At 48.8% G+C, this 16,094-nt stretch overlaps 1 pseudogene; it reads left to right on the top strand.

Moving 5' to 3' along the window:
- The first annotated feature begins 11,287 nt into the window (after positions 1 to 11,287).
- LOC127492254 (U2 spliceosomal RNA) lies at positions 11,288 to 11,359 on the top strand (annotated as a pseudogene).
- The last annotated feature ends 4,735 nt before the right edge of the window (positions 11,360 to 16,094 follow it).

Below are 16,094 nucleotides of genomic sequence, written 5' to 3'. Positions count from 1 at the left end.
GTCAGGTGGGAATTCTGGTTTTTTAATTTTTTTCTCAAAAACATCTTTTTAAAAAGACTTTTGTTCATTTATTTGAAAGGCAGAGTTACAGAGAGAGAGAGAAAGAGAGAGAGAGAGAGATTTTCCATTTGCTGGTTCACTTCCCAAATGGCCCCAACGGCCAGGGTAGGGACAGGCCAAAGCCAGGAGCCAGGAACTCCCATGTGGGTGCAGGGACCCAGGCACTTGGCCCATCTTCTGCTGCTTTCCCAGGCACCATTAGCAGGGTGCTGCATTGGAAGTGGTGCAGCCAGGTTCCAAATTTTGGTTTCAGAAGTTTCTTTTTAGATATCCTTCATAAAGACAGCTTCCTTTCACTTTAGTCAAACTTCTTTGAAATGGCTTTGTAAATTCACAGTGCCTCAAAGGTCTCATTAATGCCGATACGTCCTGTTGTTACTCAAACAGGGCTAGGCACTGTGGGAAGGGGCAACAGAGTACAATCCTTACCCTGCAGGTGCTTATTACTGAGTGTGGATGGGTGTGGATGCTCCCCAGCACGTAACGGGACTCAGTGGAAACTGCGCTGACTCTGACTCCACCCACTCTGCTGGGCATCCCAGCTCAGCCACACAGCACACTGCAGAGCACCGACTGGGCCCCCTCGTGACTGCAGGGCTGACTGCCACCGCCTAGCATTCGAGAGGGCTGTGCCTGCACAGCGCTGGCCTGGGGAAGATCCAGGTTCAACATCTGAAGTGCAGGATACGCTGAACGTGGATCACACAGTCAGAAACTCATCAGTGAATCACCCTAAGTGAGGCAGTTTGTGCAATCCCTAAAAGAATTGGAGATGAGTGAAGTCTAGACAGGAAAGGAGGGGTATGAGCATGCATGTGCAGGGACATATAACACCGATCGGCACCAGAGGGCTGGGAGGAAGCTTGAAACGGATGGGTGGGTCGGCAGATGGACCAAGGGCAGGGCAGGTCAATGAAACGCATGCGCACAGAAGCACAGGTGGCGCAGCCAGGCGGATTCCTGGAGGAAAGCTGAGGACTCACATGGAAAGCTATGCCAGGACGCATTATAGCATCTCATGAGAAACAACTGAGACTAGAACTTAGGCACAAGGCAGAACCCGGGGGAGGTTTAGACCCGGGATGCTAAGTGATCTAATGGCTTATCCTGGAGCGGACCTGGATGCTGACAGCCCCGCTGGGAGGCTGCTGGGCCGCACATCAGAGAACCAGAGCCTGGCCAGGGAAACAGCAGTGAGAATAAAAGGAGAAAGGGAGATTGAATAATACGCAGGAACTCCTGTGACCGTGTGTTAAAGGCCCTAGAGAGGTTTCTGGGGGGAGCCTTAGACTGTCCTCAGACAGGCAAGGCTGTGGGGAACCACACAATAACCTGGGCTCTTTCAGACATGGATTCTGTCTTTACAAATACCCTCTCTTGCCTCCGTGTTGGCCATCAAGGATTGCCACTTCTGCCCTCCATGAGCCTGGCAATGAGTACATGCTTATTAAATGCCCGATATGAGGCCGTATGGGGTCCCCTCGCTGATTTATGTCCCCTCAGCAGCCCCCCAGCCTCCCCTTGCTCTTTCCCAGGGCTGGTTTCCAAGACTCCACTCCTGGGACTTTCCAACATTGCCTTGGACCTGGCTTCCTTGGTAGGGTTGTTGGTATGACTTTCATCATTATCTACTTAAAGGGAATTCCCAGGGCTGATTCTCAGAGCCCTGTCACCCAAAGGTAAGCCACAGTGTCTGATTATCTGCCAGCCTGGTTGCCCGTCCCACTTCTGTTCCACCTGGCAGAGGGAATCATTGTTTTCATACAACTTTTTTTTTTTTTTTTTTTTGACAGGCAGAGTGGACAGTGAGAGAGAGAGAGAGACAGAGAGAAAGGTCTTCCTTCTGGTGGTTCACCCTCCAATGGCCGCCGCGGCCGGCGCGCTGCGGCCGGCGCACTGCACTGATCCGATGGCAGGAGCCAGGTACTTATCCTGGTCTCCCATGGGGTGCAGGGCCCAAGCACTTGGGCCATCCTCCACTGCACTCCCTGGCCACAGCAGAGAGCTGGCCTGGAAGAGGGGTAACCGGGACAGAATCCGGCACCCCGACCGGGACTAGAACCTGGTGTGCCGGCGCCGCAAGGCGGAGGATTAGCCTAGTAAGCCGCGGCGCCGGCCTTCATACAACTCTAAAGCTAGTTCTCTCTATGGATCCCTAAATAGTTCACAATTGCTCCTCTTAGTAGCTTGTATGGATTCCTGCTAAGGGCTTTGAACTACTATAAATGCTCCCTCTCAGGTCTTCATCTGTGCATGCCTCTCCCGCTTCCCACATCCTTGATAACTCCTACTCAGTGTCAATCTACAAGGTGCCTGATAACAGTGTTTCACATTATAGGAGTCACCCCTTATCCATGGTCTGCCTTCCCGAGGTTTTCACTTTTCCTATGATTAACCACTGATCCAAAATATGAAATGGAAAATTCCAGAAATAAGCAACTAAGGAGCTTTATATTACACTATTCTGAACAATGTGATGAAGTCTCATGCTTTCTCACTCTGTCCTGCCTGGGATGCAAATCATTTCTTTGTTCACTGTATTCACACTGTATATACTACCCTCCCAGTTATCACTTAGTAGCCATTTGGGTTATCATCAACTGCCATGGTACCACAGTACCTGCATTCAAGTAACCTACATTTTACTTAATAATTGCCTCAAACTGCAAGAATACCTGATGTTGCCAATTCAGATATCCCAGAGAGCATTTATAGAGTGCTTCCTTTAAGTAAAAAGGCAAAAGTTATCAAATGAGTAAAAGAAAAAAAAATCTCATGTCAAGGTTGCTGGATCAATGGTAATAAGGAATGTTCTATTGAGGCAAGTATGAAGACCGTAAAGGAAATGATGTTAGTTTTGCTCTCGCATCTCAAACTACAGAAGTTATGGCCACAGTGGGAGAAAGTGCTTAGGTTGAAATAGAAAAGATGGTAAATTACAGGATTTGGTACTATTCATAGTTTCAGGCGTCCACTCAGAGATCTGGGGTTATGTTCCTCCAGGGATGAGGAATGATTGGATTTCTAGGTATTTGCACAGGAAAGGAAATGCTGGAGAGAGATCTTTAATGCGTCTTTCCAAGGCTGTTTTGTTCCCAGTGACATGTGAGAGGTCACTGTGATATCTGAGATGTTGGTTCTGTCAGTTTCCAGTCTAGACTGTCCCTGGAACTCTCAAACCGAATTTTCCTAACACTGCTCACATTTCACTTCCTCAAAGACTTCCCATCAGCACCTGATGTCAGCCTGTGAATCAGAAAGCCACCTAGCATCAGAGCCTTCTTGGAACCAGAAGGAGCCTTAAATATCAACACTTGTGACACCTTTTTACAGAGGGAACAGAAGCTTCCAAAAGGACACTGTTTTCCCGAGGACGAGGAGGGCTGGGAGCTGTTGGGTGATAGAGGCAGCCCTGGAGCCTTGTGCTCCTGTCCCTCCCCCCAGAGCAGGGGAGATGTCCGATGTCCATAAAGAGCAGCCCAGAGCCAGGGCAGGCACTGTGGGATCTAAAGTTCTTCCTGCATCTCTGATTGCTTGGTGCTGCTTGTATCTGATTTCCAAACAGTGCTATGACCATGTACCATATAGCAACAGTTTGGCTAATCGTGGATTGTATACAGTGGTACATTCCATTTACCATAGGTATGAGTACTAGTAGTAGGAGATTTGTGTAAGTACAGTCTGTGTAGTCGGTACAATGACAAAGTTGTCTGATAATATATATCTTAGAACAACATATCCTTGTCATTAGGCAGCACGTAACTGTAATTGGTTGTAATGACACAATCGACTGTTAATTTATTTAACTGAAAGGCAGAGAGATAGACAAATAGACATATAGATCTTCCATTTGCTGGTTCACTCCACAAATGCCTGCAATGGCCAGGCATGGGTTAGAGCCAAAGTCAGGAGCTGGGAACTCAATCCAGGTGTCCCACACAGGTGGCAGAAGCCCAGTCACTTGGGCCATCACTTGCTGCCTCCCAGGGTCTATATTTGCAGGAAACTAGAATCAGGAGCCAGAGCTGAGAATTGGACCTTGGTGCTCTTATGTGGAACACGGGCATCTTAACTGCTAAGCTACCTGCCTGCTCCCACAATACAGTCTCAATAAGATTTTCTGTCCAAGTGCAATCTGGCTGACCTTTCCACAGTTTGCCTTTGCCAGATCCCGGGAAATGTCTAAAGGGAAATTAACAATGAAGTTGATTTTTTTTAAAGGTTAAACCCCTGATTTCATCTTCCAAATCACTGCCATTGTATTTCAGCTTTGAACACTTTCCAGATCTCCCAGATTCATCTTTTTTAGGACTACATCATTTTCATAACTACACAGAAAGGCAAGGTGAAAATGAATCTGGATGACAACACCTGGAAATGTAATGCCATGTTTGCCTCGACTTAGCCACAGAGGCCAGCGTGGACAATGCCCTGAGCATGGCTTTCTCCCACCTCCTCTGTAATTTGAGGTTGCACAGTTAAGCATTTCACAGCTGCAAAAGGGACATGGCAGGCAGACTGTAATTCTGCATCAAACACAATCCCAGCGAAGTCTGTAATTTGTGATGCTTCCTCTGATTCTTTCCTTGTATGCCGCCGGCCCTTTAGCACAAATCATTGTAAAGGCTTCCGTGCTTTGAAGAATTACCACCTCCAGCCAAAGATCCGAGAAAGAATTTTAAATTTACCCATCGGCCCTCAATTTTGCCACTTTAGTCAACTGCCTGCCTACAACGCATAGACCTTTCACCAAAGGCTTCCGGGACTGCTGTAAATTAAGCCAAGGTGAGAAGGAGATGTTTAGGATGGCCTTTCCCTACCAATAAATCTGACCATAGAATCACTCCTGTTTCATCAGAGGAAAATTAAATTGTGTACACAGCAAGGTGGCCTGGAACTTATCAGGGCATAGAAGCACTTGGCATTTAAAAAATACCCAAATGGAAGCAACTTTATGGCTTAGGATTTCTAATAGAAAAGACGCCAAGAGTTAAACAGATTTCAAAATGTTCCCCCCTCCCTCAGAGTCCAGAGTTATGCTCTACTAAAGCTGCCAGAAATGACTTGGATGAAATGACACGAGTTGAGAAGCCAGGGCCATCAGAAGCTAATGAGGTGCAGCACCCTTCAGCAACACTGAACTCACACCAAGGCCAAGACTCCCCAGCCTCCGCGCGGGATGTGTGGATGGGGTTGCAGACAGGGGCTTGCCTCTGCTGCTGGGGCGAGTATGGGCAAGGAAGAGATCCAGGCTCCCTCTGAGTCAAGGGCAGACAGAGATCAACTGAGAGAGAGAGAGATTATAGATCCATCCACAGGGGCTTAGGAAGGGCTCAACAAACATGGGATACAGGCTGGAGAGAGAAATCCTGAAAACCATGCAGAAGTGGAGTGGGCTGCAGGAGCTTCTTCTTGGGGCCCTTGCTGGGTAGGAAAGATCCTATGACTGGAGCTGTGAGCTGGCCGGGCTGAGCAGCCAGGCAAGGCAAGGAGAACCAGCAGGAAGCTGGAGAGGATGCCTGGGAGGGCTCCTGGAAAGCCCAAGACCCCGGGGGAAGTTGCATTTCAGTATGAGAACATTTTCCTTCTTACATCTTTTTATCAAATAAGAAGAGCAAATCGGCCCCCTCAAGACAGCCCAGAGCCAATTAACCTGCTTGCCTTCATTTCAAGGATGAAGGTAGACCTTGCTACTTAATTACCTGTCATTCTCTACCTGCTTTTCCAAAGTGAGGAAAAGCATCAGCTAAAATGACGGGGGATTCTCCAGGCAGGCAGAATGCAGTATGCGTTACAAGGAACCTTCAAAGCGCTCACGGACAACGTTTTATGACAAAACTGCATGGATTAAAAAAAAAAACTTACACCAGAATAAACTCACCTTTTCGTTCTATTTTTTCCATGAACTTTTTAAGCTATCCTCTATTTGAAAAGCCAAGGCTATCAAAACGCAACAAAAAGGGCTTGAATTTGATCTTCAAGCCAGGAACCAATCAGCCTCGTTGTAGGAAAGACAGCAGGTAGAATTCCCAGAGGTAAGGTTTTCGTTCTACTCCCAGGGCCGCCCTAGCAAAGCAGCACAGCCGCGTGGCTTAGAATCACAGCCCGCCTGGTCTCCGAGGCCTGGGGGCTGCAGGGCCTCCTTCCCTCTGAAATCCCGCGCTGTCTCTCCCCAGGCCTGCCTCTACCTCCTCTTCTTGTCTTCATGCGTCGCCCTGCTGTGCGGGTCTCTGCACATTTGCCAGTCGTGATGGAGCACGGCCCCCCCAACGACCTCCTTGTGACTTGGTTACCACGCGAAGACTCCGTCTCTAAACAAGGCCACATTGCAAGGTCGCGGGGACGAGGTCTGGTGGGGGACACAGCCCAGCCCCTGTCAGGGTTGTGGCGAGCGCGTGGCCGGAAGTGGCTGCTTCCGTGGGAGGGCGTAGCGACCCCGGAAGTGGCGCCTGAGCGTTTCCGGAAGTGCCGCTGAAGCCCTCTTGGGGCCTGGACACTGCTAACCCTTTCTCGCAGGTTTGGAACTCAACCTGGGGAGAGCTGTTTTTCCTAAGTCCATCTTCAGTATTAACAACAACAACAAAAACACAGTAGAAAAAAATGAGGCTCACTTACCTTTCCACTTAAATGGGGGCACGTAAGCAAGCATCAGCTTTTTGGTAATTGCTTCACTCTCTGCAAACCCTGTGAAGACAATAAGGTAATAAGTAATTTTAAAAATAGGAATAATGGGGGCTGGTGCTGTGGTGTAATGGGTAAAGCCACTGCCTGCAGTGCCCACATGGACGCCGGTTCGAGTCCTGGCTGCTCCACTTCTGATCCAGCTCTGGGCTAATGGTCTGGAAAGCAGAAAAAGATGGCCCAAGTCCTTGGGCCCCTGCACCCACGTGGGAGACCCGGAAGAAGCTCCTGGCTCCTGGCTTCATGATCCTAGCTCCAGCTGTTGCGGCCAATTAGGGAGTGAACCAGGGGATGGAAGACCTCTCTCTCTGCCTCTCCTTCTCTGTGTAACTCCGACTTTCAAATAAGTAAATAAATCTTTAAAAAGAAAATAATAATGGGGGCCAGCGTTGTGGCGGAGCACCTACAACAATATGGGTGCTAGTTTATATCTCAGCTGCTCCACTTCTGATCCAGCTCCCAACTAATGGTCTGGGGAAAGCAAAGGAAGATGGCCCATGTGTTTGGGCCCCTGCACTCCATGGGAGACCTGTATGAAGCTCCTGGCTCCTGGCTTCTTGTCCCAGTTCTGGCCATTGTGGCCATCTGGGGAGTGAATGAGTGGATGGAAGATCTGTCTCTCTAGCTCTGCCTTTAAAATAAATAAATAAATACATCATTGAAAGGTGTGAAATCTGATTCCAGCTTGATGACGTTCTGGAAAAGATAAAATCATGGAAACAGCAAAAATCTCAGCGATTGCCAGGGGTTGGGAGGGAGGGGGCCCAGGCACAAGGGCTCTTCAGAGCAGCGAGAGTGTCCCACCCAGTACTCCAAATCCAGGTGTTGGGAGAGAGTAGGGGTTAATTTTTCTTCTAGGCTCTTGCCTTGCACAAGAATAAACATCCTAAGTGCTGGCATGTCTAAGGTAAATTTCATTCAAAAGGCGAGAAAATGAACACACATAGATGAGTAGGGGTTGCTCCACACAGTGATACCCGTCATGACTGGGCAATGGGCTCAGCAGGAGAAGACGGTCAGGGACGGGAAGGAGAGAGAGAGAGCACCCTAGCACCTCCTCCAGTAGCAGTCTCTGGTGGAAGACCGGGGTGGGGGGGCCTCCTAGTACCTCCTTTTATGAGGTCGTGAAGGCACCTGGGAGTTTCATGATACCTCCATAAAATTCCCTGTGAATCTTCTCCCCAGATCCCAGTGAAGCAAATGAATCCCGGGACAGGGTTAGTTTTGATTGACAAGTAGGAGAACAGAATCACACATGGACTGGGGGTTTGTGGCTTGCAGGGACCTCCAGCTCAGCTGATGCTGACCAGCGGCCTGCTTGCCCCATATCGCAGGGAGTGGACAGCACCAAGAGTGACCCCTGCCGTAAACCATGGGGAGTCTGGGTGACCCGAGGCTGTGGAGGCTGCGCGTGTAGGGGAGAGGGGTTCCTGAGAACTCGCTGTATTTTCTGCTTAACTTTACTGGCTATGAAAATCATGTATTAATTTAAAACATATTAACTTAAGCCAAAGACGGTGAGCATGAAAAGGCAGGAAATTTTAAACAGGATCCCGAAGCCTCATAGCAGACAGAGGTGTGGTGAGCGAGGGCAGGTGGAGGAGGTATAGTCTGAATGCAGGGCAGGGATCCTGACGAAGTCTCAGTGTGGCCCTGGTGTCTGTGTGTGAGACGGGAGCCATGATCCTGTCGCTGTTTGTGGGATGCAGCGAGTCAGGCCCTGCCCAGCATGTGGGATGGTGCTGGGTCCCAGAGGTCGCTCCCCATGCATGCCAGACATTTACTGAGCTGGGTCTTTCTGCCCTCCCTAGATCTGTCCTCAGGCCCTAGCAGTGTCCCTCCTGGACAGAAACCCTCTGTTGCACCCCTGGGGACTGGGGTCCAGTACACACTGGCTTCCCAGAGTCCTGAGACCTCAGGGTGGAGTGGGAGCAGAGGCTGGGGAGGGGGCTCACCATTCAGGCAGCTGCCACATGCTTTTAAAAAATGTTATTTTTATCTACTTGAAAGGCAGAGAGAGAGAGAGAGAGGAAGGGAGAGCGAGAGATGAAGGGAATGGTATCTTCCATCTGCTGATTCATTCCCAAGATGTCTTCGATAGTCAAGACTGGGCCAGGCTGAAACCAGGAGCCTAGAACTCCACCTGGATCTCCCACACAGGTGGCATAGACCCAAGCACTTGGGCCTTTTTCTGCTGCCTTCCCAGGTGCATTAGCAGGGAGCTGGATCCGAAGCGGAGGAGCTGAACTTCAAACCAGCACTTGGATATGGGTTGCCAATGGCTTAACCTGATGCACCACAATGCCCAACCCCGTCACTCACTTAAAATATCCTCTCCCACCTGCAGCCAGGCCTGGTGTCCCGGAGATGCCAGGTGTGTCTCAGGCTCCCCACAAGGTGAGGGGGGAGTGAGGAGCGAGGAAGGAGCCTCCTGTCGCTGTACCACCAGACCGTCCGCCAGCAGCTGCTGCAGGCCCTGCCCTACCCCAGCCCACCCTCAGAGGCAGCAGAAGAGGCCCCTCCCCTCCCGACCTTGCCTGGGCGCTGGTTCTAAAGCAGGAATTGTCTGCTCCTCCACCTCCTCTTCTTATGCTTCCCTTTGTGATCAGATAACCATCTCCGTGTATCAGAAATCCACACGCTCTAAAATCTGGCACAATGGAAGAAGCCTGCCTCCAGCTTCTTTCTCCTTCCAGTCTTCTATGGAGAGCCTCAGTCGTCCCTCAGTATCGTGAGGATTGGTTCCGGGACCCCCGTGGATGCACAAATCCACAGATGCTTTCAAGTCCCTTACAGAAAATGCTGTCGTGTTTACAGAGAACCCACGCACATCCACCTGTACACTGGCTCTTGTTTCTGGATTATAATGCTTAATGCAGCCTAAAGGCTGTGCAAATAGTTGCTATAACAATGACAAGAAAAACATCTCTGTACATGTTTGGTATAAATACAGTTTACATATTTTAAATATTTATTTATTTGAAAGACAGAGTTATAGAGAGGCAGAGGTAGACAGAGAAAGAGAGAGAGAGAGAGAGAGAGAGAGAGAGAAAAGTTCTTCTATTCACTGGTTCACACCCCGAATGGCCGCAATGACTGCAGTTGAGCTGATCCAAATCCAGGAGCCAGGAGCTTCTTCTGGGTCTCCCATGTGGGTCCAGGGGCCCAAGGACTTGTACTACCATCCACTGCTTTCCCAGGAGCATTAGCAAGGGGCTGGATCAAAAGTGGAGCAGCCAGGACAAACTGGCATCCATATGGGATGCCGGTGCTTCAGGCTGGGGCTTTAACCCACTGCACCCCAGTGCCGGCCCCTATTTTTGTATTTTTTAAAAATTTATTTTATTTATTTGAAAGTCAGAGAGAGCTAGAGAGAGACAGAGAGAGATCGTCCATCCACTGGTTCACTCCCCAAATGGCCACCAGCCAGAAGCCAGGGACTCCATCTGGGTCTCCTACACTGGGAGCAGGGGCCCAAGCACTTGGATCACTGCCTGTTGCTTTTGCAGGATCCTTAGCAGGAACCTGAATACAAGTGGGACGGCTGGGACTTGAATCAGTGTTTGGGTATGGGGTGCTGACGTCATAGGTGGCGACTGAATACACTGGGCCACAACACCGCCCCACAGTTTTTTTTTAATTCTTTGGATCTGCAGGTGGCTGGCTCCATCAGCACAGAATGTGAGGCTGCAGAGGCCATCTGGGTTTTTATGAAGCTTCGTTCCTCACTGGCCTGCCCCAGTCCCCAACTGCCTCCATAGCAGAATATGAGGTTTTAGATTTGCCCACTCCATAACACTGGTGTCTTCTCATTTTGCTTCTAAATATTTCTTGAAAGATTTTTGTTATCTCCCTCTCTCATTTTTTCTCCTCGTGAGTTTATACTTTAAAATTATTTTCTTTACTGTCATTTTGATGAAGTTTTGTGAAGGAAAGGAGAAAAATTCAGCAGGGGGCTTCATCCTTTCTCATTCATTCTGTTTTTTGCTTTTTTTTTTTAAGATTTAGTATTTATTTAAAAGGCAGAATTACAGAGAGGCAGAGGCAGAGAGAGAAAGAGGTCTTCCATCTGCTGTTTTACTCCCCACAAGGCTGGAATGGCTGGAGCTTCTTCCAGGTCTCCTACATGGGTGCAGAGACCCAAGGACTTGGGCCATGTTCCACTGCTTTCCCAGGCCACAGCAGAAAGCAGGATAAGAAGTGGGACAGCCGGAACTCTTAACGCCCATATGAGATGCTGGCACTGCAGATGGTGGCTTTAACTGCTATGCCACAGTGCTGGCCCCCATTCTATTTAACATATTATAAAATGTAACTAAGAACCACACGAAGTATATGTGTACAGTCAAACACTAAAGAGCTAACACCTCTATGGGCCACCTCTCAGGTCCAGGCACACAAGAGGCCCAGACCCCCAGGACCGGTCACAGTCCTGTCTCTGAGACAAAGTCAAGCTTAACCAGGAGGATGGCTGAAGGCTACATGGGCCTTTGCACTATTCTTGTAATTTCACGTAGGGTTTTGATTGCTTCAAACATAAAGTATGATCACTTCTCGGCCTTTTGGCTAAGATCAAGTGTAGTATCAAATATAAAGTATGTGTCCATGAAGAACGTTTTCCAAGGCCTCCAGTGGCTGTCTGGACCCTCTGAATATAGAATTCTATATACACCATGGTTTTCCCTATACACATGTACCTATGATGAAGCTACTTTATAAAGTAGCATAGCAAGAAATTAGTAACAACTAATAAAATGGAAAATCATAGCAATATAATGTAATGAAATTTCCAGCCTCATTGCTCTTGTGATTTGAGGCCATTATTTGAACAAAAGCACTGAGACTCCTCAACAGTTGATCTGAAAACTGCTTGGGCTACTAAATGACTAACAGGTGGGCAGCATATACCTTGAGGATACACTGGACAGAAGCACGATTCATGTCCCAGGCAAGGAGAAGCAGGACAGCAAGGGATTTCATCATATTGTAGAACAGCAAGCAAGTTACAGCTTAGGAATTGCTGATTTCTAGAAGTTCCCATTTAATATCGTCAGACTGAATTTGACCCGGAGTAGCCAAAGTCACAAAAAAAACTGTAGATAAAAAAGGAGAATATATATATGTCCTCATATGTGTGTGTGTGTGTGTGTGTGTGTGTTATACTACTTGTGCATCAACATGTGATTTGGTTCTTACTCCCTTTGTCAGAGTTAAAATGAGTTCATAAACCAGGAAAAGCACGTGAAAAGTCACAGCTTTCCCTTTTCCTGTGTGGAAAATATGCTCACCTTATGTTTAAGAAAAGTAGGCAGACAAGGTAAGAATTCAACGTTTTAAAAAACTGCCTGATTAATAAAAGCCCCCAGGATGGAGGTATCTCTATTTGGATCACACAGGCTCCGTGACAGGGTGGCCGCTGTGCCCTGCTTGGCAGCGTTGTATTGTTATCACTCAAGTTGGGTCACCTGCCACTTTCTCAAGGATCTCTCAAGGGCTGGCATTGTAGTGCAGCAGGTCAAGCCACCACCTGCGACACTGGCATCCCATCATGACCTGGTTGCTGCATTTCTGATCCAGCTCTCTGCTCATGTGCCTGGGAAAGCAGCAAAAGATGGCCCAAGTCCCTGGACCCCTATACCTGCATGGGAGACCTGGAAGAAGCTCCCAGCTTCAGCCTGGCCCAGCCCCTGCTATTGCAGCCATTTCAGGGAGTGAACCAGCAGACGGAAGATCTCTTTCTCTCTGTGTCTTCCTCTTTCTCTGTAACTCTGCCTTTCAGATAAATAAAATAAATCTTTTTTTTTAAAAAAAGAGGTAGAGACAGAGAGAGAGGTCTTCTCTCCGCTGGTTCACTCCCCAGATGGCCACAACGGCTGGAGTTGTGCCGATCCGAAGCCAGGAGCCAGGAGCTTCTTCTGGGTCTCCCACGTGGGTGCAGGGGCCCAAGGACTTGGGCCATCTTCTATTGCTTTTCCAGGCCATAGCAGAGAGCTGGATAGGAAGTGGAGCAGCTGGGACTAGAACCGGCGCCCCTATGGGATGCCTGTGCTTCAGGCCAGGGCTTTAACCTGCTGCGCCACAGTGCTGGCCCCCAAATAAATAAATCTTAAAAAAAAAAAAAGATGCCTCTAGACGCACCTAAAACCACCTTCTTCAGGCTGGTGTTGGGGTGCATCTCATATAGGAGCATCAGTTCGAGCTCTGGCTTCTTCACCTTTGATCCAGCTCCCTGCTAATACTCCTGGGAAAACAGCAGAAGACAGCCCAAGTCCCTGGGCCCCTGAACCCACGTGGGAGATCCAGATGAAGCTCCTGGCTCATGCCTTCCACCTGGCCCAGCCCTGGCTGTCATGGCCATTTGGGGAGTGAGCCAGCAGATGGAAGATCTCTGTCTCACTGCCTCTCAGACAAAGAAATCTTTAAAAACAAACAAAACTCCTCTCCTTTCCTGTCCTTTTCTTTTAGCTGACTTGTTTCCCTGCGTCGTAACGAGTACCAACTGCCATTACATTACACACTCCTTTGTGTGACTTTTATTGGCTGTTTTTCCCCTGCACCAAACATAAGCTCCCAGAAGGGGCTTTGCTGCACTGTTTATCTCTGAAGCCCAGAAAAACGCCCGACACCCAGTAGGCACTCAATAAATACTTGCTTAATAAATGCAAATAAAACTAACTCTCAAAAAAGGAATATACTGAAGCTGTAAGAGGAAAAGAGCTCTCAGGGAGTGCCCTACCCAGGAAACTTTCTCACTTAATTTGACACCGGAGACTAGAGAAACATTTGTTTTCCTCATGAAAGATCTTTCCTAAAGTCTTTGAATGTGTATCAGAAAACAATAGAAATGCAGACAGGCAGCATATTATGAACAAAATATCCAGCACTTGGGGCCAGCGCCACATTGCACTAGGTTAATCCTCTGTCTGCGGCGCCAGCATCCCATATGGGCACCGGTTCTAGTCCCAGCTGCTCCCTGCTGTGGCCTGGGAAAGCAGTGGAAGATGGCCCAACTACTTGGGCCTCTCTACCTACACAGGAGACCAGGAAGAAGCTCCTGGCTTCGGATCGGTGCAGCTCCAGCCGTTGCGGCCATTTGGGGAGTGAACCAACGGAAGGAAGACCTTTCTCTCTGTCTCTCTCTTTCTCTCTCTCACTGTCTGTAACTCTACCTGTCAAATAAATAAAATAAAATCTTTAAAAAAAATATCCAGCACTTTCTATCAGAGTCATGCCCTTAAGAAAAAAATGAGTAAGTAGGACCAGGCTAAGATACCTTAACTGATGGAATACATGTGTCCCATGTAGGAACGCCCAGGTTCCTAATTTCCATGCAGAATCTGGGAGGCAGCAGTGATGGTTCAAGTAACTGGGTTCTGGACACCCACATGGGAACCCTGGATTGAGTTCCTGGCTCCTGGCTTCTGCTCCAGCCCTGGCCCAGCCCTGGCTGTTGTGGCACTTGGAGAATGAACTGGTGACTTAGAGTTCTAGCTATCTGTCGCTTTATCTATCTGTTTCTCTCTCTGCATTGCAACTAAATTTTAAGAATTTCCAAATTAAAAATTAAGCCAAGTATAACAGTCATCATGCAAACTGCACCATCTCTGCAAATTCAGCATTCTGAATCATCGTATTCAGTTCCCTCCGGCCTCTGCAGATCCCCGTGGTCCTCTGTCAGGACGGTATCTCCCAACATGGAAGTGAGTATTCACTCTAAACAAAAATCCTTCACTTGTGTGTGCACTGTCGCTGTCAGGAGCTGGTCCAAGGAAGCCTACGGATGTCACCTGGAGGGAGTTTGCAGGGCATCACAACACAGATGGCAATTTCGAGGTAATTTCAAGTTGAACCCAGCTTCGAAGCCATGCCTTTCGCACCTCACTCCTCCTAACACCTGCCACCTCTCTGCGACAAGGAGACAGAAGTGATTTCCAGACAGCAGAAGGGGACGGGCTGACTCAGCTCACACCCAGAGTGGTGCAGCTGGCAGCCAGGGTAGGAGCGAGGACACGCAGCCTGTCTCTGGGGACGCGTAGCTCCACAGTTCTGAGAATACAGTGCTTACTCAGTAGGGTTGGGGTGAATGAGTGAAGTTACTGCAGAGACAGTCATTCTTCCTATCTCACTGGAACTGAAGCTTGCTAAGGGTGAAAATGTCTGCTTTGTGTGCTGCAGCACCTCATGGTCTAGATCAGGGCCCATGGTGAGCGCTCAACAAAATACCTGTGGCCTGAATGAATGGAAAATTGTTGCACAGCATGGATCTTAGCAGTAGCAAAGAAGGGAGAGCAGTAACTATATCTACAGACACAATGAGGAACTCATAGTTCATATCTCAAGTTAAGCGATCACAAAGGAAGAATTCTGTCTGCAAATGGCAGACCAAACCTGACATAAGGGAGTTGGCATTCCAGCGCCAGCTGGCACAGGTTTTTGAAACCGTGGATGTGTTTTGGAAGAACCTGGTGTATGAGAATCAGCTGCCAAAGGCAGAAGGTGCTATGAGACTGGAGAAAGAAGGCAAATTCAAAATCACAGAGAATGCAGTTTTTCAGGGGGCCTTATTTATGAGAGTCTCAGGTGACCACAAAACAGGATCCTTGAGCCACAAAGTAAGAAAACAAAAGAGTTTACTAGACAAAGTGGCCTGGAGTTGTTCAGGAAATATTAGCTTACGTAAGACACACTCTGGGGCATCAGATAACAATGGCGGTTATCTTACTGACTCTGGTTACCCTATTCTGGGGATGATCTCTGGGGTACCTCAAGGGCAAGACAGCAGCTACATCCAAGATGGCCACAGTCACGTCCATCTGAATCCTTGCAGCACGACATGTAACAGAATTAGAAGAGGAGCAGGGCAAGACCTTTTTCTTACATCACTCCTGGATAAAGCCATCAAGCCTCCTGGTGAGGAAAGATAGACGTGAGGGACTGACACGGTTCTAGGTTCCCCAGTACCAGAGAGAAAGCAGCACGCCATTTCTGCGTCTTCTCTCTCTCTCCAGGCTAGGCATGCCGCCTCCTTCCAACTGCCCTCTGGCCGGATCCGACTTCCCCCGGCACTTCCTGGTTGTTGTCACATGCCGTTCTGAGGGGGACACTCCACTGCCACCAGCCAGTGCAGAGAGGAGTGGAGTTCTAGAGCCACGCTTTTGGGCACGTCGCCTGGCGGGCAGTGGCTGTTGCAGCAACTGCTCCAGGAGATGCACACCGAACTACCCCTGAGCGGCCAGCAGGGAGTCGTCCAACCGCCCACTTCTCTACCTGTGGTTTCTTTCACGTCAACAGCCGCCTCCCAGGCCCAGAAGAACTAAATGTCATTGTGGGCGAGTGGTATATCTCTCCAGAGT

This window comes from Oryctolagus cuniculus, chromosome 9 (genome assembly GCF_964237555.1).
Source record: "Oryctolagus cuniculus chromosome 9, mOryCun1.1, whole genome shotgun sequence".
NCBI lineage: Eukaryota > Metazoa > Chordata > Mammalia > Lagomorpha > Leporidae > Oryctolagus > Oryctolagus cuniculus.
This window is presented reverse-complemented; position numbering and strand designations above follow the sequence as displayed.